General features: G+C 40.6%; 1 protein-coding gene across 1 annotated transcript in view; it reads left to right on the top strand.

Moving 5' to 3' along the window:
* The first annotated feature begins 419 nt into the window (after positions 1 to 419).
* RERG (RAS like estrogen regulated growth inhibitor) overlaps positions 420 to 10304 on the top strand; it is a 29999-nt gene continuing 20114 nt past the window's right edge. The window contains exon 1 of the mRNA XM_082256918.1: positions 420 to 564. The gene's annotated coding sequence lies outside the window, so the exon portion shown is untranslated. The remainder of the gene's footprint in view (positions 565 to 10304) is intronic.

The raw sequence follows: 10304 nt of genomic DNA, 5'->3' as shown, positions 1-10304 counted from the left end.
GTATATGCTATGTTGTATTTTAAACTGATTACTCCTTTTCACTATGTTGATTGTTATGCTTCAGATCCCTTTCGCCACCTGAAAAAAACCTTCAACCTAACAGCAGCCATACTCAGTAAAAAGGTTAGTGTCAAATGATGTTTTTTAAACATTTTGTGCCAAATTTGTTTGCAGACCATTCCAGCACTTGGCAACCAGCGCCCTCTCTGCACAGGGTCCTGGAACCTGTGGAACAGCCCATGCGATACAAACACTGCAGAACATGGTCTAAAATTTGGAGACTTTCTTGCAGAATCCTGGACACTTTGTAACTATGCTGTTAATGGATACTTAATTAATATAATTCAACATTGTATTGCATGTGGGCGTATGACTATGCAACGCTTGTAATACCCATTTCTGTCCAGTAGAGGTCCCCTAATCACCTTCTTCTAGGGCGGCTTTGCCTCTACCACCCACTCAAACAGAGAGAGAGAGAGAGAGAGAGAGAAGAGGGAAGGGTGAGAAGTGCAGACAGATTCTCCTTCTGCAGTGAAGAGTGAACAGCTTCTCTGAGCTCTGCAGGTGTGTACAGTGTGCAGATTGTGTATGGTGTGCAAATTGTGTATGATACATTGTGTATAGTGTGCATATTGTGTATGATACATTGTGTATGGTGTGCACATTGTGTATGATACATTGTGTATGGTGTGCACATTGTGTATGGTGTGCACATTGTGTATTATACATTGTGTATGGTGCACATTGTGTATGATACATTGTGTATGGTGTGCATATTGTGTATGGTGTGCACATTGTGTATTATACATTGTGTATTATACATTGTGTATGGTGCACATTGTGTATTATACATTGTGTATAGTGTGCATATTGTGTATGGTGTGCACATTGTGTATGATACATTGTGTATGGTGCACATTGTGTATGATACATTGTGTATGGTGCACATTGTGTATGATACATTGAGTATGGTGTGCATATTGTGTATGGTGTGCACATTGTGTATTATTCATTGTGTATAGTGTGCATATTGTGTATGGTGTGCACATTGTGTATTATTCATTGTGTATAGTGTGCAGATTGTGTATGGTGTGCACATTGTGTATGATACATTGTGTATGGTGTGCACATTGTGTATGATATGCAGATTGTGTATGGTGTGCACTTGTGTATGATACATTGTGTATGATGTGCAGATTGTGTATGATATGCAGATTGTGCACATTGTGTATGAAATGCATATTGTGTATGAAATGCAGATTGTGTATAGTGTGCACATTGTGTGGGATGTATATGTTGGCATATTTGTGGCACTGCAGAATCATGTATGTTTGCACATGGAGTGTCAGGCTGCTCTCTACACACATCCTTCTGCAGCTGTATTGTGGTGTTGCTGATGATGACGAATGCAGTGAGTGACGACAGCAGTGCCAGTACATCAACACGGACCTGTCTGTGGATGGTGACTGTATACAGACATCATTATCAATAACTGGTGCTACATAGATTTATACAGGACTGTTTCCTTTGTATGTGCAGAGTTATCATCAGTGTTATCACCAGTGTTCATACAGAATTATCACATGTGTACATAAATTAATATTATCTGAATCCTTACATAATCATCAATAACTGGTGATACATACACGAATATCACCTGTGTACATACACAAATATCATCTGTGTCCGTATATGAATATCACCCGTGTCCGTATATGAATATCACCTGTGTCCATACATGAATATCACCTGTGTCCATACATGAATATCACCTGTGTTCATACATGAATATCATTTGTGTCCATACATGAATATACCCTGAGCCAATACATGAATATCATTTGTGTCCATACATGAATATCATTTGTGTCCATACATGAATATACCCTGAGCCAATACATGAATATCATTTGTGTTCATACATGAATATCACCTGTGTTCATACATGAATATCATTTGTGTCCATACATGAATATACCCTGAGCCAATACATGAATATCATTTGTGTCCATACATGAATATCATTTGTGTCCATACATGAATATCATTTGTGTCCATACATGAATATCATTTGTGTCCATACATGAATATCACCTGTGTCCATACATGAATATCATCTGTGTCCATACATGAATATCACCTGTGTCCATACATGAATATCATTTGTGTCCATATATGAATATCACCTGTGTCCATACATGAATATAACCTGTGTCCATACATGAATATAACCTGTGTCCACACATGAATATCATCTGTGTCCATACATGAATATAACCTGTGTCCATACATGAATATAACCTGTGTCCACACATGAATATCATCTGTGTCCATACATGAATATCATCTGTGTCCATACATGAATATAACCTGTGTCCATACATGAATATAACCTGTGTCCACACATGAATATCATCTGTGTCCATACATGAATATCATCTGTGTCCATACATGAATATCACCTGTGTCCATACATGAATATAACCTGTGTCCACACATGAATATAACCTGTGTCCACACATGAATATAACCTGTGTCCATACATGAATATAACCTGTGTCCATACATGAATATCACCTGTGTCCATACATGAATATCATCTGTGTCCATACATGAATATCATCTGTGTCCATACATGAATATAACCTGTGTCCACACATGAATATAACCTGTGTCCATACATGAATATAACCTGTGTCCATACATGAATATAACCTGTGTCCATACATGAATATCACCTGTGTCCATACATGAATATCATTTGTGTCCATACATGAATATCATCTGTGTCCATACATGAATATCACCTGTGTCCATACATGAATATCATTTGTGTCCATATATGAATATCACCTGTGTCCATACATGAATATAACCTGTGTCCATACATGAATATAACCTGTGTCCACACATGAATATCATCTGTGTCCATACATGAATATAACCTGTGTCCATACATGAATATAACCTGTGTCCACACATGAATATCATCTGTGTCCATACATGAATATCATCTGTGTCCATACATGAATATAACCTGTGTCCATACATGAATATAACCTGTGTCCACACATGAATATCATCTGTGTCCATACATGAATATCATCTGTGTCCATACATGAATATCACCTGTGTCCATACATGAATATAACCTGTGTCCACACATGAATATAACCTGTGTCCACACATGAATATAACCTGTGTCCATACATGAATATCACCTGTGTCCATACATGAATATCATCTGTGTCCATACATGAATATCATCTGTGTCCATACATGAATATAACCTGTGTCCACACATGAATATAACCTGTGTCCATACATGAATATAACCTGTGTCCATACATGAATATAACCTGTGTCCATACATGAATATCTCCTATGTCCCTACATGAATATCATTTGTGTCCATACATGAATATCACCTGTGTCCATACATGAATATCATTTGTGTCCATACATGAATATACCCTGAGCCAATACATGAATATCATCTGTGTCCATACATGAATATCATCTGTGTCCATACATGAATATCACCTGTGTCCATACATGAATATCTCCTATGTCCCTACATGAATATCATTTGTGTCCATACATGAATATACCCTGAGCCAATACATGAATATCATTTGTGTCCATACATGAATATCATTTGTGTCCATACATGAATATACCCTGAGCCAATACGTGAATATCATTTGTGTCCATACATGAATATCATTTGTGTCCATACATGAATATCATCTGTGTCCATACATGAATATCATCTGTGTCCATACATGAATATCTCCTGTGTCCATATATGAATATCATCTGTGTTCATACATGAATATCATCTGTGTCCATACATGAATATCATCTGTGTTCATACATGAATATCATCTGTATCCATACATGAATATCATCTCTGTCCGTACATGAATATCTCCTGTGTCCATGCATGAATATCTCCTGTGTCCATATATGAATATCATCTGTGTCAATACATGAATATCACCTGTGTCCATACATGAATATCATCTGTGTCCATATATGAATATAATCTGTGTCCATACATGAATATAATCTGTGTCCATACATGAATATCATCTGTGTCCATATATGAATATACCCTGAGTCAATACATGAATATCACCTGTGTCCATACATGAATATCATTTGTGTCCATACATGAATATCATTTGTGTCCATACATGAATATAACCTGTGTCAATACATTAATATCATCTGTGTCCATACATGAATATCTCCTATGTCCCTACATGAATATCACCTGTGTCCATACATAAATATCACATGTGTTCATACATGAATATCACATGTGTTCATACATGAATATCACCCGTGTCCATACAGTATCTCACAAAAGTGTGTATACCCCTCACATTTTTGTAAATATTTTATTATATCTTTTCATGTGACAACACTGAAGAAATGACATTTTGCTACAATGTAAAGTAGTAGTGAGTGCACAGCTTGTATAACAGTGTAGTTTTTGCTTTCCCCTCAAAATAACTCAAGCCATTAATGTCTAAACCGCTGTCACCCCTAAGTGATAGATTGGGCCCAAAGTGTGAACATTTTGTTTGGCCACCATTGTTCTCCAGCACTGCCTTAACCCTCTTGGGCATGGAGTTCACCAGAGCTTCACAGGTTGCCACTGGAGTCCTCTACCACTCCTCCATGATGACATCTCAGAGCTGGTGGATGTTAGAGACCTTGCACTCCTCCACCTTCTATTTTAGGATTCCCCACAGATGCTCAATAGAGTTTAGTTCTGAAGGACATGCTTTGCCAGTCCAAGTGAGTACACCCCCAAGTTACAATGTCCAAGTTGGGCCAAATTAGCCATTTTCCCACCCCGGTGTCATGCGACTTGTTAGTGTTACAAAGTGTTGTCACATGCAAAGATATAATAAAATGTTTACAAAAATGTGAGGGATGTACTCACTTTTGTGAGATACTGTATATCCCAAAGTTTGTAGACACTATAACTTTTGTGCAAACCAATCACTATACGCTTAGTGGGATTTTTTTACCAAAAATATGTAGCATATATAGACATATATAGGTGTGATAGTAGCAGAAATATATGCTTGCGCTAATGAAATCATTTACACTAATATGGCTCCGCTCCTATAACACCTATATATGTGTAAGTGTAAAATACATATAAGTATGTGTGTATATATACCACTATACACAAGTTCAGATGTTTTGCCTGCAACAACACACCTGGGCGTTTTTTTTTTGGCGCTAGCGTTTTTTTGGGCATTTTTTTGGGTTCTTTGGAGGCAGGCAAAACATCTGAACTTGTGTATAGTGGTATATATACACACATACTTATATGTATTTTACACTTAGACATATATAGGTGTTATTGGAGCGGAGCCATATTAGTGTAAATGATTTCATTAGCGCAAGCATATACAGTAAACCCCCCTCCATTGCGGGGGTTACGTTCCGGACCCAGCCGCGAAAAGTGAAATTCCGCGAAATAGAAAAACCCCCATAAAAATGCATTGTAGGCATGTTTATTTTACTGTCACTGTACGTGTAGAAGCATTTTAAGGTCTTTAAACACACTTTTAAAACAATAGAAACTCATTTAAACACATAAAAGATACTAAGAGACATAGCAAGAGCTATGGAAAACACAAAAATATTTCATTTTTAATGATTTATATAGTAAAATAACATTACAAAAAAAAACGCGAATTACCGGGACCGCAAAAACTGAACCGCGATGGAGCGGGGGATTACTGTATTTCTGCTACTATCACACCTATATATGTCTAGGTGTATATATACATATAAGTATGTGTGTATATATACCCGTATACACAAGTTCAGATGTTTTGCCTGCCTGAAAAGACCCCAAAAAATGCCCAAAAAAACGCTTGCTACTAAACCGGCAAGGTGTGAAAAGAGAGAAGCCACTAACCTGTTCTATAAGTGACAAAATACAAACGATCTTTTTTTTTTTATGGTTCTGGACATGCTACAGAGCTGAAACTTCACAGGTACACTTTTTAGACCCCCCAGATACTAAATCCAAAGAATTTTTTTTTTTTTTTTTTCAATAATTGGCTCTCTATCAAAAATGACAATTTTTAAGAACTTTTTTTTGTGTGATTAATAGTCCCTGGGGTATGACCCAGAACCCTAGGAACTTTTTAGGGGCATTTATTGGGCTTTAGGGCTTCAAAATGGTGTTTTTTGATTACCGAAGTTCGGGTCCCATTGATTTCAATGGGGTTCTGAAATCTGGGCCGAACTTTTGGGCGGTTCGGGTGTTCTGGTCGAACCGAACTTTTCAAAAGTTCGATCATCCCTAGTGATCACATACCACCAAAAAAACTCCATTATGAGGGGAAAAAAGATATAACTTTATTTTCGGTACAGCGTTGAATGACCGCGCAGTTGTCAGTTAAAGTAACGCAGTTGACCTGTTACACATCATAACAAGTGTCACTTTATGTCTTATCGGAAAACTCTGTTTACAAAACCTTTGCAGTAGTTATATTCCCTTTGTCATGTGTTTGCCATGCCTTGTAATGATGGTCTCACATCTTGCTGCTGCAGTTTGTAGCACCATTGCTGATAAATTCCCTTGTCAATGTATTCATTCAGCTAGCTTGTCCCTGTTCGCTAAAGGGACAGGCTACTTCTTGTTACTGAGTGCTAATATGATGAAAAACATCTCTTACATGAATTGCAGAGGTCATGTATTAACTTCATATATTATTTGAACATAATAGAAACTGCTGACAAAGGAACGAGAAGATTTTCTCTACTATAGGCTGTGAACAGGGGGCAACAAAATGACACTAAGAAAATACACGATCAATGCACAACTTACGCAGGAGAAAAACACAAGAATGTAGGAAGGTTTATAATGCCTTTAACAACATTTTGGGCTATTTGGGTTCCAGCAAACTTGGGCATAAGATGGATCCATGTTGGCTCTTAAAAAAAAAAAAAATGTTGGCTGACATTCTTAGTTTGATAGAAAGTCACTCTTTTTTTCTGGTCCTTGAGGGTGTTTAAAGAAGTGACCTGACCATTCAAGGTCAAGTAATGGCTGAGGGGATGTCAAAAATGTTTATGATCAAGCAGATGCCCTTCCCTCGGATACAGTTTTCTAAATGTATTAATATGCCGAGGATGCCTACAGGATACATTCTGATAAATACTACATTGTTGTCATAGGCGTGTGCACGGGGTGTGCCGGGTGTGCCCAGGCACACCCTAATCACCCTCGTGCCCTGCGGTCCTTCCTTGCAGGTTCCACCATGGCCACCGGCCCGCCGCTGAGTCTGCTCTGCCCTTGGGCTGGCTCACTGCTCGGCTTGGTGCCGCTCAGCTCCAGACCGAATCCGAGCCGGCACCGCCCACTGGTGGGAGAGAAAGGCGTGCGGTGCGGAGAGGGACTGTCTGGGGGAGGGACTGCCTGTGCAGTGGCCGCCCAGCGCAGCCAGCCCGTGAGAGAACCAGGCAGGAGGAGGCAGCAGAGAAAGAACAAGCCGGCGCGGCAAGGAGGACCAGAAAGTCAGCAATGCTGCATCAGCATTCAGCAAGAAGGAGGGGGAGAGGCCAGAGAGAGAGCCAGAAGTGTGGTGACGTCACCTGACGGTCTGTGGTGCTGGAAGCAGGAAAACCTTGCCTGGGGAGTTGGACAGGTGAAAAAAAAGGTAAGTAGAGTAGTAGTAATAGTGTGTAATGAAAACGGAAATGTTTTATTTAAGAATTTTACAATTTCACTATCATTTTGTTGAGAGGAAGAACCAGGGAAGGCAACATATAGGCAGGTTACATTTTATGGTCCCAACTTGCTATGGTACATAATGCAGTGACACCCTTCCCCCATCAATAGGCTCCTGCAAAAAGAAAAAAAGGAAGAATCCAGATACAAGCAGCCTTGTTTCGGGTCCCGCTGCATCCTACAACTGACCAGAAACAATTCCTCAGCACAAGCCACCTGTCGGTGCAGTTTTTCTACACCATGGATGCAGAGCAGTGTTCCCAAGGTTTTTGTGCGGGTTAGCTGCACTTTGCCATACACTTCTATTATGTCCCATGTTTTGATGCCCTTTTTGAAAGTGCACCAAAACTGCCCTTTCAGTTTTTGTTTTCAGAAAGCGCACCAAAACTGCAGGATTTAATAGAAGTCTATAGCAAAGTGCAACAAATCCACACGAAAACTGCAGGTACACTGCACTGGATCCATGTAAACCATATGGCATCAGTGTGAATGCACCCTGCTGCGGGGAGGGAAGACTAAAAGTAAATTTTATGGGTAAAAAAGGCTTTTGTTTTATTTAACCACGTCCTCTAGGCCCCTCCCACTAAAAAGATTAAATTATCACACCCACCATTCACCACGGCTTTGGGGTGCACACCCTAATGCAATGGGCTGCGCACACCTATGATTGTTGTCCAGAACTGAATTACAATTTGAGTGAATACAGATATGATAAGTATCAGATGTCTGTATAACATAGGAGATGGAATGTACCTAAATGGACTCCGGTACTTCATAATACTGTATAGGTGTGTTTGATCCTAAAATGCTGGTAATTGGTTAATACATGTGGGTATGTTCTTATTCTTGATGTAATGTTATCAGCTCAGGAGTAAAAAAAACATTTACACGCTGACTCTACAGGAAGAGATATTCAGCCAGGAATGGTTTTCCTGCTTTTTGCAGGCTAAACTGGTCTACCGTAGGGTAAGAAGCCTAGCCTAACGCTGTTATCCTGAATGGATGTCTGCTTAAGGGTTCTAATTATTTAAGCCTTTAAACTGGAATGTTTTATGATAGCTGTTCAAACACCAGACCTGGATGCTGATTCCCTGATTGCTGCTAAAGTAGATAACGAGATGTACAAACCCCATTAGGGCCTGTTAATGGGGTTCATAATGCGTTAAATCAGTGGCCGGTTGTGGCCCTTTGCTTGCTTTTATCCAGCCCCAGTGGCATTATTCCCCCCCACTGTCAGCAACAGTGAGCCATAGCTTCTGACATTGACACTGATAATGGAGCACTATTCCTCCCACTGATGCCAATTATGGAGCAATATTCCTCCCACTGATGCCAATGATGGAGCAATATTTCTCCCGCTGATGCCAATGATGGAGCACTATTCCTCCCACTGATGCCAATGATGGGGCACTATTCCTCTCACTGATGCCAATGATGGAGCACTATTCCTCACACTGATTCCAATGATGGAGCACTATCCCCCCCCCCCCCCACTGACTACAATGATGGGGCACTATTCCTCCCACTGATTCCAATGCTGGAGCACTATCCCCCCCCCCCCCCACTGACTACAATGATGGGGCACTATTCCTCCCACTGATGCCAATGATGGAGCTTTATTCCTCCCACTGATACCAGCGATGGAGCACTATTCCTCCCACTGATTCCAATGATGGAGCACTATTCCTCCCAATGATGCCAATGATGGAGCACTATTCCTCCCACTGATGCCAATGATGGAGCACTATTCCTCCCACTGATTCCAATGATGGAGCACTATTCCCCCCCCCCCCCACTGACTACAATGATGGGGCACTATTCCTCCCACTGACGCCAATGATAGGGCACTATTCCTCCCACTGACGCCAATGATGGAGCACTATTCCTCCCACTAACACCAATGATGGGACACTATTCCTCCCCCTAACACCGAAGATGGGGCACTATTCCTCCCACTGACACCAGCAATGAGGCAATAATCCTCCTACTGACACAAGCAATGTTGCAAAATTCTTCCTACTGACACCAATGCTGGGGCACTATTCCTCCCAATGACACCAATGATAGGGTACTATTCCTCCCAGTGACACAAATGATGGGACACTATTCCTCCCCCTAACAACATAGATGGGGCACTATTCCTCCCACTGACACCAGCAATGGGGCAATATTCCTCCTATTGACACCAGCAATAGGGCAATATTCTTCCTACTAACACCAGCAATAGGGCAATATTCTTCCTACTGACACCAATGATGGGGCACTATTCCTCCCAATGACACCAATGATGGGGCACTATTCCACCCACTGACACCAGCAATGGGGCAATATTCCTCATACTGACACCATCAATAGGGCAATATTCTTCCTACTGACACCAATGCTGGGGCACTATTCCTTCCTATGACACCAATTATGGGGCACAATTCCTCCCAATGACACCAACGATGGGGCACTATTCCTCCCACTGACACCAATGATGAACCATTATTCCTCCCACTAACACCAACGATGGGACACTATTCTCACCCTT

The sequence above is a fragment of the Pelophylax lessonae genome (assembly GCF_965119305.1).
Source record: "Pelophylax lessonae genome assembly, chromosome: 4".
Classification (NCBI taxonomy): Eukaryota; Metazoa; Chordata; class Amphibia; order Anura; family Ranidae; genus Pelophylax; species Pelophylax lessonae.
The sequence above is the reverse complement of the archived record's forward strand: the minus strand, read 5'-3'. Positions and strand labels throughout refer to the sequence as shown.